The following is a 16,541-nucleotide window of genomic DNA, read 5'->3' as shown; positions in this document are numbered from 1 at the left end:
AATCAGTATTCTTTAGATTTTATTGATATCTCAGAGCCCTGTGATTCCAGACATGTTTTTAACCATGTAAACAATCATGTCAAATATGAGGGTGAAGGAAGTTACTGTTCTATCTTCTTTCTTGTATATCCTATATGTGTTATGGTTGAGTGAACTACTTTTCTCAAGTAGTATATGATACATGAGTGTCTCATTTCATTCTAGTCCCTCATCAGAAGCACCATACTTTCCTGAATCAAGTTTGGAGCTTAACAGATGTTTACTTCTTACCTTTTGCCCAATTTTCACTTTCCTTTTGATTAAAATAAAACTTTCCATTTGTTATTCTTCTCCAGGTCTCATTGAATACTACTTTGCCATCTTACTTTTTATCCATGCTTCCTGTATGTTTTATTTATAGGATTTTTTTTTAGGATTCTCTATTCTGTTCATTTTTGAGTATCTCTATTAGTATTCTTCTTTCTTTTTTTTTTTGCAAGGCAAATGGGGTTAAGTGGCTTGCCCAAAGCCACACAGCTAGGTAATTAAGTGTCTGAGACTGGATTTGAACCCAGGTACTCCTGACTCCAAGGCTGGTGCTTTATCCACTACGCCACCTAGCTGCCCCTTAGATGGTCTTCTTAAGGGCAACCCAAGGCCGCAGTGGATAGAGCACTGACTTTGGAGTCTGGAGGACAAGAGTTCAAATCCAACCTCAGACATTTGCCATTTACTAGCTGCATGAACTTGGGCAAGTCACTTAACTATGGTTGCCTAGCATCCAGGGTTATCTCTGATCTTCCTGATTCATATCTAGTCATTGGACCCAGATGACTCTGGAGGAGAAAGTGAGACTGGTGACTTAGTATGCATCTCCTCACTCAAATACAATTCATGTGCTTGTTATGATATCAACTCCTTGATATAATGGTCTCCATCATCATCAGACAGCTAGATTCCCTAGCAAGTCCATACTTTTTCATTTAATGCTTCTTTTTTATAGGCTCCACTTAATTTATTTCTCATTACTGTTTATCCATGGAGAAGATAGTCACTTAATGTTGCTGAGTAAAATGGCTACATCATTCAACATTTATAATTCTTGTACTACCTACTTCATAGGCAGTTGTGAGTAATGTGCTTTGATAATGTGAGCTGTGTTTGGACCCCTAGAAACACAGCTAATATAAACAGCTTCATCCCCTGCAATTTCCTTTTCTTTCTTAAACTGACCACCATCTCATACTTCTCCCATATGTCCCTACAGGCTTGGTCATCTTGTTTGCCTTATTGAAATCCTCCAGTTCCAAGTCACTTCATGCCTTTTCAACACTGGAATACCTGGGTCTATGTCCCCCCTGCCTTTTTTTTAGTTAGTTTTTTTTTTTTTTTTTGCAAGGCACTGGGGTTAAGTGGCTTGCCCAAGGCCACACAGTTAGGTAATTATTAAGTGTCTGAGGCTGGATTTGAACTCAGGTACTTCTGACTCCAGGGCTGGTGCTCTATATACTGTGCCACCTAGCTGTCCCACCCCCATGTTTCCCCTTTTCAAGAGTTTCCCTCCATTCTTCCCCTGGGTGCCACTTGTTGCTGGAAGATAATGTCCCAGAGTCTAAGAGCATCCTGAGCATAAAGATATGATTGAATCCCCAGAAGCCCTTGATCAGTCAAGTTATAGGGAGGGCAGAGGGATTGATAGGTCAGACAGTTTATTGCCCTTCAGAGAATCTCCCCCACCAGTGTTCAGTGCCTGTGTTGGGTTGAATGGAGATTAGCATGAGATGGAAGTGATTGGTAAGATTTAGGAATTAGAAAAGAGAATGGAAAGAATTCAGGAAAGTAGGTCATTTTTATTTTTTCTTCTTCTACAGTGTCATTATCCCTTTGACTATTCTTTTTTTTACTATTTATTTATTCTTATTTTTGTACAAATGATGTTTTTTATGTACATTACTAAAATATTCTTCTTTAAGAGTAAATATAATACCCCCTCCTCCCAAAATAATATAGACCCTCATGAGCAATAATGAGAAAAAATAACAATAACAATAACAATAATAATAATAATAATAGCAGCCAGGTGGTGCAGTGGATGGAGCACTGGCCCTGGAGCCAGGAGCACGGGAGCCCAAATATGGCCCTAGACACCCACCAATCACCCAGCTGTGTGACCCTGGGCAAGCCACCCCAACCCCATTTGCCCTGAAAAAAACAAAAACAAAAACAAAATAAAATAAAATAAAATGATAATGATGATGATGATGATGATGATGATGATGATGATAGTAGTAGTAGCAGTAGTAGTAATAGTAGGGATGGCCAGGTAGCAAAGCGGATAGAGCACCAGCCCTGGAGCCTGGAGCACCCGGGCTCAAATCCAGCCTCAGACACCCAACAACCATCCAGTTGTGCAGTCCCAGGCAAGCCACCCAACCCCACCTGCCCTGCACCCCCCCTAATAATGATAATAATAATAATAATAACAATAATAATAATAAAATGTGCTTCAGTCTGGGTTCCAACACCACCAGCTCTGTCACAGATGGATCACATTCTTTATGATAAGTCCATCAAAAAAGCTACTTCCATATTTTTCCACTGTTGCCATTGCTGATCACAACTCCCTCCATTCATACTTTCCCACTACCAAATACTATATTTTCTCTCTCCTTTCACTCTGTCCCTCTTCTTAAATGTGCTGTAGGGTAGCTGAGTGGTGCAGCAAGCAGATCCCTGGCCCTGAGGCCAAGAGGCCCTGAGCCCACATACCACCCCTTAGGCCCAGCATCCACCCAACCCTGTGGTCTTAGAGAGGCCATCCAATCCCAGTCCCTTGCAAGAAGTAAAAAAGAAAATGTGTTTTATCTGACCATTCTCCTCCTATGGTCCACCCTCTCCTCCATCACTCACATCCCCCTTCCCCCTTTCTCCCTTCTTTCCTTCTTACTCTAGATGTCTATACCCCATTGAGTGTATATATATATATATATATATATATATATATATATATATATATATATATATACACACATATATATATGCTGTTTCCTCTCCTAGCCACTCTGATGAGAGTGAAGGTTCCCTCATTCCTCCTTCCATATCATTGCAATAGTTCATTGTAATAAATATATGAATATATGAAATATCTTATGATATAGTAATATCATATGAATATATGAAATATTTTAACCTATTCCACCTCTCCTTTCTCTTACTCCCATTTCATTTCCCTTTTAGCCATTGACTCCATTTTTACAATATAATATATCTTCAAATTCAGCTCTCTCTCGTGCTTCATCTATAAAAGCTCCTTCTACCTGCTCTATTAAATGAGAAGGTTCATATGATTATTATCAGTATCATTTTTCTGTGCAGGAATACATGTAGTTCATCCTCATTAAGTCCCTCATATTTCCCCCCTCTCCTCCAATCTCCATGCTTCACCTGAGTACTGTATTAGAAGAGCAAACTTTCTGTTCAGCTCTGGTCATTTCAATAGGAACATTTGAAATTCCCCTGGTTCATTGACTGAGTGTTTTGATCCTTCCTGGGCTCATATGCAAAATATTTCTCAATGGTACCCCCCCACACACACACACAGAAGGCAGTCTGTAAGTCTTTACATTGTTTCCATGATATACATTGTTCTAAGTTGAATGTGATGAGAGAGAAATCATATCCTTAAGGAAGAAAAATAAAGTATAAGAGATAGCAAAATTACATAATAAGATAACAGTTTTTTTTTCTAAAGTGAAGGTAATAGTCTTTGGTCTTTGTTCAAAATCCACAATTCTTTCTCTGGTCACAGATGGTATTTAGCATTGCAGACAGCCCAAAACTGTCCTGGGCTGTTGCACTGATGGAATGAGCAAGTCTGTCAAGGTTGATCATCACCCCCATGTTGCTGTTAGGGTGTACAGTGTTTTTCTGGTTCTGTTCATCTCACTCAACATCAGTTCATGCCAATCCTTCCAGGCTTCCCTGAATTCCCATCCCTCCTGGTTTCTAATAGAACAATAGTGTTCCATGACATATATATGCCACAGTTTTCTAAGCCATTCCCCAATTGAAGGACATTCACTTAATTTCCAATTCCTTGCCACCACAAACAGGGCTGCTATGATTATTTTTGTACAAGTGATGTTTTTTGCTCTTTTTCATCATCTCTTTAGGGTATAGACCCAGTAGTGGTATTGCTGGATCAAAGGGTATGAACATTTTTGTTGCCCTTTGGGGCATAATTCCAAATTGCTCTCCAGAAAGGTTGGATGAGTTCACAGCAGCACCAACAATGTATTAGTGTCCAGGGGAGTTATCTTGTGCAAAAAAAGTACATATCCGGCTGCTATTGGAGCAGTGGATGGAGCAAGGGCCTTGGAATCAGAAGGACCTGAGTTCAAATTTGACTTCAGGCACTTAATAGTCACCTAGCTGTGTGACCTTGGGCAAGTCATTTAACCCCATAGCCTTGTAAACTCCCCCCCCAAAGTAGATATTTATCAATATATTTATATATAACATATATACATACATATTACTTTTTACAAGTAGAGTAAAAAGTAAAAAAGTAAGTGAATCAAGCAAAGCTGTATGATATAAAATGAACCCACAGAAATACACATTTCTGTATATTACCAACAAAATCTAGCTGGAAAAGATGGAAAGAAGAATTCCATTTAAAATAACTACATACATACTTGGGATCTATCTTGCCAAGACAGACCCAGGAACTATATGGACACAATTGCAAAACATTTTTCACACAAAGAGATATCTAAATAATTAGAGAAATATTAGTTGCTTTGGTTAGATCAAACTAATATAACAAAATTCATACCACTGTCTAAATTAAATTACTTATCCAGTACTAATCAGTCTACTAAAGAATTATTTTCTAAAGCTAGAAAAATATTAATAAAATTGATATGCTGAGGATCTCTGTGGTGGAATTGGCAGGCTTGGTTGGATATTGGCTTGACAACTCTACCACAGAGATCCTTAGCAGAAATCAAACAGCTGAGGGAAGCTGTCCTTGAAGATATTCTCAGAATCAGAGCAAGGAATGAAAATTGATCAGATCCTGAAAGCACATCTATATATGAGAGACCTGAATGCCTTGTCAGCCATCATATTGGATTAAGGGTATAGTAGGAAAATTTGCGCTCCCAGCTGATTGATTACCTTCAAGTAGCATGTTGGGAATTGAAATAATGTGAAGAATTCAATTTGTCAGTAAAAACTTTTCTTGAACAAAACAGAATCAGAGATGTTTTGAGTATAAAAGATGTTTTCAAAACTGGCTTTATATATAAATATATGTATATGTATATGTATATATATATATATATATATATATGATGCTATTACAGACTCAATATTAAGATTTTCTGTAAAAGGAAAGTCTACATTTTCTGCCTATTCAGAACTGTTTCATAGCACCTTATTCTAGTGTATTAATGTTTTTTAATGTGCTTTTTAAAACTATTTTCCTTAAAGTTGGAAGTGTTGGCAAAAATGTGATATAATTAGCCTTTGTAAAATAAAGAGTAGTATATTTTCTGGAGGTGAACATGTTATGTCCACTGACATGAAGTATGCCCCTTGAAATAAAAGTAGGGAGTGAGGAAGCAAGAAATGCTCTTGTCCACTGAGGATTTTGTCTATTTTGGGGCTTGGGGGCTTTTGTAGTATTGGAGAAATAATGCCACTAGATGGCACCTTCTACCTTTTGGTTTTAATGACCAAGGGAATGCTGGCTTCTTAAAATGCTAGAGCTGAAAAGCACCTTAAGAGTTCTTAGTCCAACCTCCTCATTTTATAAAGGAGGAAAGTGAGCCCCAGTGAAGGTAAAGGACTTGTATAAGGTCTCCTAGCTAGTTAGTTGTAGAGCTAGAACTCCTGATTCCAGGCCAGTGCTCTTTCCACTATTCAATGCTACCTCCCCAATAAAAACATTTGACTGAGATAAGTTCTTAGCATTTATAGACAGCAGTGAATTATGAAGGAGAAACTGATTCAAAGAGCTCAATTTGTTGTAGTAAACAGGCATATTAATTGTTTATACATGGAGTTTTTGATTATGTCTTATAAGCAGACTTTGCCAGAAAATGGTTTATTTTTTTTAGGGGGGGGGTGTTTTTTATTATTATCACAAATGACCCAAGCCAATAAAATAGCATTAATAGCTTCACATGGGAAAAAAAAATCGATCTGGAAGAACAAAAGATCAAAAATATTGAAAGCATCCCTGCAAAAATAATGTAAAGGAAGTTGATCAATTGGTACCAGATCTTAAACTAACTTTTAATTCTACAAATTTATAACCATAACCATTTAGATTAAGAAATAAAGAGGCTGGGGTGGCTAGGTGGCACAGTGGATAAAGCACCAGCCCTGGAGTCAGGAGTACCTGGGTTCAAATCTGGACTCAGACACTTAATAATTACCTAGTTGTGTGGCCTTGGGCAAGCCACTTAACCCCATTTGCCTTGTAAAAAAAAAAAAGAAAAAAAGAAAGGTTGATCAATGGAACTACATATACAAAAGTAAAGGAGAACCTAATGTTTGATAAACTCAAAGCTATAGGATTCAAGAACTCACTATTTGACAAAAACTGTTTGAAAAACCAAAAAATAGTTTGGTAGAAAGTAGGAAGAGACCAACAATTCACATTAGTAAGTCATAGAAGAAATCAAATCTATGGATATGGAAGAGTTTGTGAATAAACAAGGGAAAGATCACAAGAGACAAAACATAATTTTGATTATGTAAAATTAAAAATTTTTGCACAAAGCCAATACAAATAAAATTAGAAGAAAAGTATGAAATCAGGGGAGGTCTTTGCATTAAGTTTCTCTGATAAACATCTCATTTCTGACATATATTGAGACCCGAGTTAAACTTATAAGAATTATTCCTAAACTGATAAATGATCAGAGGATATGAATCTCAGAAAGTTGGAAGAAATCAAATTTATCAATAGTCATATGAAAAGATGCTGCAAATTACTAATAATTAGAGAGATGCTAATTAAAACTGCTCTGAGGTGCCACTTCACACCTATCAGATTGATTAAGATAAAAAAAAGGTTATAAAAATAGATACACTATTCCACTAATTCTGGAAAACATTTTGGAATGATGTCTAGATGCTATTAAATTGTGCATCTTCTTGACTGAGTAATACATTGAAAAAGGAAATACCAAGTCTTTTTTTGATAATTAAAGAATTGGAAGTTGAGCAGATGCCCATGAATTGGGATGGCTGAACAAGATAGACTATGAATTCAGTAGAATAATATAGTACCAAAAGAAATCATGAAAGTTTCAGAAAAATTGGGAAGACATATGAATTGATTCAAAGGGAAATGATTAAAATCAGGAGAACAAATTAGACAGTAATAGAAATATTCTAATCAATTATGAAAGACTTTATCAACATAATTACTAGTTTCAGTTCCTACAAACCCGTTTATCTACCAGAAAGATGAAATAATGGATTTAGAATATAGATTGAGGCAAATTTTCTTCTCTCTTTTTACTTAAAAAAATTTTTTTTGAACATGGCTGATGCAGAAAGTTATTTTCCATGATTATACCTATTCATAATGAGTTTCTTTTTTTTTCTTTTTAGTGAGTGGAGAAGGGGGGCAACTAGATGGAGCAGTGGAAAGAGTACTAGTCCTGAAGTCAGGAGGACCTGAGTTCAAATCCAGTCTCAGATACTTAAAAATGACCTAGCTGTGTGACCTTGGGCAAGTCACTTAACCTCATTGCCTTAAATAAATAAAAATGTTTAAAAATGAGTGGAAAAGCGGGGAGGAGGAGAGAAAAGAATTTGGAACTGAAATAAAAACTGAATTTAAAAAAGAAAAGAAACCCTAACTGAATATTCACCTTTGATTGGATTTGATTTCTATAATTCTTAGAAGCAGTTTCTTTCTTTAGATTCACAGGGGTGATATGTGAAGGAAAACTGTAAAGCATGGTGGGTATCTTGAAAATGGTATGCATTCCTGGGAGGCACCTCATGGCAGCTACAGCAAACACTTTAGCCACCAAATTGGACTTCAACAGATGTGCCCAGGAGCCAAGTGATGGAGTGATCTGAGGGTAAGAAGAGTGGTGGGATTAGAGAGTCAGAGCAGGGAGGCTGGAGCATGAGGACAAAAGAATCAATAATAATCATAGACCTAGAACCAGAAGGGACCTCAGAAGCCCAGGGGACATTAAAGACTTATTCATCTTTTTTTATTAAAAGGTAAAACAGTAGATCCCTGGGTCTTTGAAAAGAAGAGGGGGTTAATGAGGCAGGGCAGAGTGTCAGAGATCTTCATCCATGGAAGTGGGTTGGTGGGGAGGCAGTGGGGTGGAAGAAGGGGAAATAAAGGAGTAGAAAAATGACTGGAGTCTCTCACCTGAATGGCCATGGGTAGCAGCTTCCCATCAGGCTCCATCTTTAACATAACCGGGGGGTAGCCAGATGTTACCTCTCCCCTTGTATCACATTAGCCTGAATTCCAGCAGGGAAAAGTAAGCTTCAAATAGGAAACCCTCCTGGGGGAATATATTAGTCTGAGGTCAAAGTTCAAAGCTTAATGTGGAACAACAATTTTAATACCAGGGCAATCAAAAGATCAATGTAAAGGACTAAAAGAGAAATCCAAATGTTTAACTCGACTCAGACCCACAGAAAATGAAGACTAAAGGCAACTTAGAGGTCATCTAGTTCAATCCCTCATTTTATAGTAGAGAAACCTGAGGCCCAGAGAAATGAAATGATTTGTTCAGTGTTATAAATGGCTAGTGAATACTGAGTCCAGAGGGATTAAAATGTTTTTTTATTAGGATATTTTAGTAAAAAGGCACACCTCTCTCAAGTGGAGAGGGGCAAGGAATCCCGGAAATGTTAGATTTTTTTAATGCACTTTGAAAGGCTTTGTTCCTGACCTTCATGCCAATCATTGGCTGGGGTCACAATGTAATTGATACATTGGTCCTCATACATTTCCTGTGCCCTGCTCATTACACTAATGAGCAAGAACAGCTACCTCCTTGAGCATGGGCAAGGGCAAAGGTGGAAGACCCTAGGTTAATTTAGAACTAGGTGGGGCAACCTCATCAATTTTTGATTAGATTGAGGCTAAATCTTTTATCTTAACTCATTACCTTCCCATAGGCAAAAATATAGGTAGACTCCAGTCTTTGTAATAAAAATTCTCCCCTCACATTCCTTTTTTTTGTTTTTTTTTTTAGGATTTTGCAAAACAAATGGGGTTAAATGGTTTGCCCAAGGCCACACAGCTAGGTAATTATTAAGTGTCTGAGGTCCAATTTGTACTCAGGTACTCCTGCTCTATCCACCCAAAGACCTCCATTTTCCTTACATTCAGGATCACATGCTTTTAAAGGAAAAGAGGAGTTAGAAACTAATACTTCTGATTCCAGAGCCCTTTTCATCAAGCCTTTTGCTTGGATGGTCTTGCTCCTCTTTCTAATCTCCCGTATTTAATTTAAATTTCCAAACTATTTGATTTCTCTCTTTGGTACAATCTTCTCTCTCCCCAAACAAACCTTCAAGCACCTCCTTGCTTCTTTTCTCACTTACATTGCTCACTTCTTTACAAAAAATTATTTTTCTTCTTTTCAGTCTTTCCTTATTCCAAAACCTCCCACCAACCACAGTAACTTTCCTTAAAACATTTGATCTCTCTATTTTTCTTTTTGTCTTGAGATGTAGTGCTAAAATCCATTGGAACATCTTCATTTGTTGATCTGTTCCTGTCTCCATCTGTTTACTCTTTTTCTGTCTTGTTTATCTTATTATACTCCAAAAAATAGAATAGAAGATCCATTTTACTCTTATGCTTCTCTTTTTTATGTTTTATATATTCTCAGATTTCCCCCAAAATGAATTTCTGCATGAAGGATAGATATTGAGTCACTATGGTCAAACCTTCTCAGTTGTACTTTGTGATAAATCATTACCTTTCCAGGATTCAGTTAGGTTCCTCCATTCTTAAAAGCAGGTTATCCTAATGTAATTTCACTCTATTCCTTTCCATAACCCTCAAGTAATATATTCTACATGTTTAGAATCTGGCCTAATTTGATCCCCTGAAATCTTTTTAATACTGTATCATCAGGCAGATGAAAAAGAAGAAGAAAGAACTGGAGTAGAGGATAACAAGAGAAGACTATCTGAAGCTTTCTTTTCAGTTTCACCTAAAGATCTTCTATCCCTGGGGATGTAACACGAGTCTAGTAGGAAGTGAGGTGGATCTTCTCAGAAATGTAGGATCGACACTGTTGAGGAACTGGTAGCCAAAAAAGTCTTCATCCATCCAGTTTTGGCATACCCTGTCTGGAAGAGAAGGGAATTAGATGTCTGAGTGCTTCTCCTAACCCTAATAATCTTCCATTGTGACTCCCACACCAAATCCCAGGTTATGCTTCTGCTCTCATTCCTACATTACAACCAGTTTCCCCTCCAAGTCATTTTTCTTCTCTTCCTGGAATCTCACATCCAGCAGCAGATCTTTCTTTGATGTTGCAGCCATTGACAAGGGCACCTTTCTTCCAGGTGGACCAGTTGGAGGTCCATGAAATCAGAAGTTAAAAGGTCATTGAAGGGTTAAAAATCATGGGTTAATGACCATTGTTCTATTAGAAACCAGAAGGATGGGAATACAGGGAAGCCTGGAAGGATTTGCATGAACTGAGGCTGAGAGAGATGAGCAGAACCAGAACACTGTACACCCTAACAGCAACATGGCGGGGATGGTCAACCTTAATGAATTTGCTCATTCCATCATTGCAACAATCAGGTACAATTTTGGGATATCTGAGATGGAGAATACCATCTGTATCCAGAGAAAGAATTGTGGAGTTTGAACAAAGATCAAAGACCTTTAATTTAAAAAAAAGTTATCTTATTATGTAATTTTGCTATTTCTTTTTTTAAAATTTATTTAGCTTTTTTTATTTAATATTTATTTTTTCTCATTTTGTACAAATAATTTTTTATACATTAATAAAATATTCTTGCTTAAGAGTAAACAAAATACCCCCTCCCCCCAAAAAATATAGACTTGCTTGAGCGATAAAGTAAAGGGGAGAGAAAAAAATTTTAATTAAAATTAAAAAAATAATAGTAATAGTTGTAGGTATGGCCAGGTGGCACAGTGGATGGAGCATGAGCCCTGGAGCCAGAAGCACCCAAGTCCATATCCAGCCTTGTACACCCAACAATCACCCAGCTGTGTTACATGCAAGCCACCCCAACCCCACTGTCCTGCAAAAACCAAAAAAAGAAAAAAAAAGACCTAAAATGAAATAAAATAGTAATAATAGTAGGGGCAGCTGGGTGGTGGACAGAGCACTGGCTCTTGAGCCAGGAGCACCCAGGTCCAAATCTGGCCTCAGACACCCAATGATCACCCTGCTATGCAGCCCCAGGCAGGCCACCCAGCCCCATTTGCCCTGTACCCCCCCTCCAAATAATAATAAAAAATGTGCTTCAGTCTGTGTTCCAACACCACCAACTCTGTTGTGGGTGGATCACATTCATTATGATAAGTCCATCATAAAAGTTACTTCCATATTTTTCCACAGTTGCCATTGCTGATCGCAACTCCCTCCTTTCGTATTTCTCCACTACCATGTACTATATTTTCTCTCCCTTTCACTCTGACTCTGCTGTAGGGTAGATGAGTGGCACAGTAGACAGATCCCTGGCCCTGGGGCCCTGGGGACAAGAGGCCCCCAGCCCCCATACCACCCCTTAGCCCAGCATCCACCTGGCCCTATGGTCCTGGACAGGCCATTCAATCCCAGCCCCTTGCAAGAAGTAAAAAAGAAAATGTGTTATATCTGACCACTCTGCCCCCATGGTCCATCCTCTCCTCCTTCATTCACATTCCCACCCCTTCCCCCATCCCCTCCTCTCTCCTTCTTACTCCAGATGCCTATACCCTATTGAGTATATATGCTGTTTCCTCTCCTAGCCACCTGTGATGAGAACAAAGATTCCCTCATTCCCCCTTGCCTTCCCCCCCTTCCATATCATTGCAATAGCTCATTGTAATAAAGAAAAATCTTATTACATGAAATATCTTGACCTATTCCCCCTCTCCTTTTTCTTTCTCCCATTACATTTCCCTTTTTTCTATTGACTCCATTTTACATCATATTTTATCTTCAAATTCAGCTTTCTCCTGTGCTTCATCTATAAAATCTCCTTCTACCTGCTCTGTTAATTGAGAAGGTTCATATGAGTATTATCAGTGTCATTTTTCAATACAGGAATACATGTAGTTCATCATCATTAAGTCCCTCATATTTTCCCCTTCTCCTCCAATCTCTATGCTTCACCTGAGTCCTATATTTGAAGATCAAACCTTTTGTTCAGCTCTGGCCATTCCAACAGGAACATTTGAAATTCCCCTGGTTCATTGAAAGTCCATCTTTTTCCCTGGAAGAGGACGTTCAGTTTTGCTGGGTAGTTGATTCTCGGTTGCATTCTAAGCTCTTTTGCCTTCTGGTATATTTTATTCCAAATCCTACAAGCCTTTAATGTAGTTGCTGCTAAGTCCTGTGAGATCCTGATTGCAGCTTCATGGTATTTGAATTGTGTCTTTCTGGCTGCTTATAATATTTTCTCTTTGATTTGGGAGTTCTGAAACTTGGCTATAATATTGCTGGGGGTTGTTTTTTGGGGATCTTTTTCTGGGGGAGATCCATAGATTCTCTCAATTTCTATTTTGCCCTCTGCTTCTAGGATATCAGGGTAATTTTCCTGTAATAATTCTTTGAAAATGATGTCAAGGGGTGGCTAGGTGGCATAGTGGATAAAGCACCAGCCCTGGAGTCAGGAGTACCTGGGTTCAAATTTGGTCTCAGACACTTAATAATTACCTAGCTGTGTGGCCTTGGGCAAGCCACTTAACCCCATTTGCCTTGCAAAAACCTAAAAAAAAATGATGTCAAGGCTCTTTTCCTCATCATGACTTTCAGGTATTCCAATAATTTTTAAATTATCTTTCCTAAATCTGTTTTCCATATCAGTTGTTTTTTCAATGAGATGTTTCACATTTTCTTCTAATTTTTCATTCTTTTGGTTTTGAAGTATTGAGTCCTGATTTCTAGTAAATCCATCAACCTCCCTGAGTTCTATTCTTTGTCTGAAGGATTTGTTTTCCTCTTATCTCTTTTTCCATCTGGCCAATTTTGCTTTTTAAAGCATTCTTCTCCTCCATAACTTTTTGAACTGTTTTATCCATTTGACCTAAGCTGGTTTTTAGCATGCTATTTTCGTCAGCATTTTTTTAGATTTCCTTGACTAAGCTGCTGACTTCATTTTTATGTTTTTCCTGCATTTGTCTCATTTCTTTTCCCAGTTTTTCTTTTAACTCCCTCATTTGATTTTCAAAGTCTTTTTTGAGTTTTGCCACAGCCTGAGCCCAATTTCTGTTTTTCTTGGAGTCTTTAGATGCAGGACCTTGTGCTTCCTCATTTTCAGACTGAGTATTTTGATCCTTCTTGGGATCATAGATAATGTATTTCTCAATGGTGTTCCTCTTGTTTCTCTGCTTGCTCATTTCCCAGCCTTAGCCTGTTTTGGGGGTGCTTCCTGAGCTTTTGGAACACTCCCACAAGGGTCTCAGTGTGTGAGGCTCTGTCCTCCCTCCTGGTCTGTGAATGACCATATGCGCCCCCCTCTGCCATAGGGCTGAGGTGGGGGGGGACCCTGCTGTTCTACAGGGGGCTTAGACTGCAATCAGGATCTGAATGTGGTCAGAACCCCAGAGTCCTGTTACAGGGGCAGAGGACAGAGCTCTGCAGTCTCTCTTCACTCCCCTCCCTAGGTTCCATGGGCTCAAGGGCGGCTCAAGGGGGCTCCTGCCTACCGGCTCCTCCTGCTTCTATTCCCTGGATCTGGGCTACTGCAGCCATGCTGCTCGCTATGTGCCCCAAGGGCTGGGCTTCACTTGCTTTCTCTGGCAGAGGTCCCTTGCTGTTCCCCCAGTTTGTACCTGGTGCTCCCTGGGGCATAGGTCAGGAAACTTCCCCACTGCTGTGCAGCTCCCAGCACCCTGGAGCTACCTCTGGGAGGCTGAAGTTCTTTAGCTCTGGCAGGCCACCCCTCTGGCGGGCCACCCCCCCCCCCAACCCCCAGGGAGCAGAGCCTTTCTGCTCTTTTCCAGGTTACCTTGAGTAGGAGAACTGCCTCACTGGGTTCCTCTGTGAGTTCTGTTTCTCAAAAATTTAGTTAGAGTCCTTAGTTTATAAGTTTTATGAGAGAGCACCTAAGACACAATCCTCTCTTGTCCAATTTTGCTATTTCTTATACTTTTATTTTTTCCCCTTAAGGATATGATTTCTCTCTCATCACAATCAACTGAGATCAATGTATACTGTAGAAACAATGTAAAGACTAACAGACTGCCTTCTGTGGGGGGTGGGAGAAGGGAAAAGAGATTAGGGGAAAAACTGTAAAATTCAAAATAAATAAATAAACAGCTGTCCTGAGGTCCAGATATTTTAAGCTATTGTTTTATGTCATTAAACTGTCATATGACTTTTCTTCCTGCTCCCTCTTCTTCTGACCTCCTGACCCCTTGCTGTATGTACCTTCCTTATGCTTTCCCTTACTTCTATCCTCTGCCTTCCTTCTTATCCTTTTTTCAACCACTTCCTCTTATTCTTTCACTTTAACCCCAAGAACACCCCATCTTTGGGCAAATTACATTCTTTAATGAACCTTGGTTTCTTTATTTTTAAATGAAGGCATTAATTTGGATAATCCCCAAACTCCCTTCTAGACCTAAGTCCTCTGCCCTCTCCTTATCCCAGACTCCACCTTTCTCACTAGTGGCCTCAGGCAGATAGATAATGCCATCTCCTTGCACCATCTCCTTCTCCCCCTCCATGTTCTTCCTCAACACCCAGTTATGTAGTTGCAACCAGGGATCTTTCAGTGGAAGGTAGATTTTACAAAGTTTCACAAACTGGAGGGGATCCAGGTCTTCTGAGACTCCAACTTCAAAATCTTCCATCTAGGGTGAAAGTGAAGGGGAAGGAAGGAGAAACAGGAAGTAGAGAACTGTAATCATAGCTCACAAAGTCAAGTATTTTTATAGATTTTATAAATGAGAAACTTGAAGCTTCAGAAGTAAAACAATGTTGCCTAATATCATATACATGGTAATATTTGAACCAAGTATACTGACCTCAAGACATTCTGCCTGTGTGTAAGAGTAATGAAAAGGTATAGGTAACTGACTACTATGCAACCCAGAGCTTAGGTCTCCTGTCTGGGGATCATTGTCAGATAAGAATGTGAGGAACGAATTTACCCCTCAAACATATACTTATCTTGGAAGTAATAAAGTACAGATTGAGATGATTTCCATGTCCCCTTCCATAATAACCTCTATGTTTTATTATACAACTTTCTTTTCTAGAGTTTTAAGGTGTTCCCAAGTGTTTTCCTCACATAAGTAATAGTATCCCTATTTTACAGAAGAGGCAATTGAGATCTACAGAGTCTAAAATCATATGACTACTAATGGACTGTTTACTCCTACCTCAATTCCAGTGTTTGTTTCAGTGCAACAAAGACTGTTTATCTTTTTCTTGCTTCCAACATGGAACATTCTTTAGAGAAGGCTATGAGATCACTTAGGGAATGAACTAGAAGTCTGAAATAAGAATTTAAAGGAAGTCCTATGCTTGGGAAGGCAAGGTTTCACTTGCTGTTCTCCACTGGGCTTGGCTGCAGAGATTCATAGGACAGGTTTTACTAAGTATTCTTCTCTATGACCTTTATCCAGGAAATTTGAATCTTCCCTAAAACAATTCAGTCCCAGAACTTGAGAAGCCAGTGTGTTCCAGAGCTTGAGAAGCATTCTTTGTGCTGTCCCAAGGAAACCTGACAGAACAAATTTATCAGCCCAAAAGATTAGCAAAGAAGTCCCCTAGTAGTTCTAATGGGGTCTTAGATTTAGAGCTGGAAGCAACCTTGAGTTTTTTTTCTGGTTCAGCTCTCCTCTCCTGCCCCATCGAGAACTGGTCCAGTCAGTCCCTCCCTAGAAAAAAACAGTCTGAAAGAGGATTTGTCCAAGGTCACAAAAGTATTGTCAGAGTTGAGCCCAGATCTTATTCCAAACCTACAATTTGTCAGTAAACATTAAGTATCATACACTATGCTAAATAAAAAAGTCCAGAGGCTCATATTCTAATACAGAAGGAAGCAGTCAACAAATATGTACATGTAAACTAATACAGGATAATTAAAACAGAATCAAAACACTGAGATTAAGAATGGGGGGGGGGGCAGCTAGGTGACTCAGTGGATAGAGCACCAGCCCTGGAGTCAGGAAGACCTGAGTTCAGATCAGATCTCAGACACTTAATAATTGCCTAGCTGTGTGACATTGAGCAAGTCACTTAACCCCATTGCCTTAAATAAATAATTATTTTTTTTTATTAAAAAAAAAAGAGTGGTTGGGAAGGGCTTTCCTGTAGAAGTTAGCATTTTAGTTGAGACTTAAAGAAATCTAG

At 38.8% G+C, this 16,541-nt stretch overlaps 1 pseudogene; it reads right to left on the bottom strand.

Moving 5' to 3' along the window:
• LOC141512141 (polyunsaturated fatty acid lipoxygenase ALOX12-like) overlaps positions 1 to 10,580 on the bottom strand; it is a 29,569-nt pseudogene extending 18,989 nt beyond the window's left edge.
• Between the last annotated feature and the right edge of the window lie 5,961 nt (positions 10,581 to 16,541).

The sequence above is a fragment of the Macrotis lagotis genome, chromosome 2 (assembly GCF_037893015.1).
Source record: "Macrotis lagotis isolate mMagLag1 chromosome 2, bilby.v1.9.chrom.fasta, whole genome shotgun sequence".
NCBI classification, from domain to species: Eukaryota; Metazoa; Chordata; class Mammalia; order Peramelemorphia; family Peramelidae; genus Macrotis; species Macrotis lagotis.
This window is presented reverse-complemented; position numbering and strand designations above follow the sequence as displayed.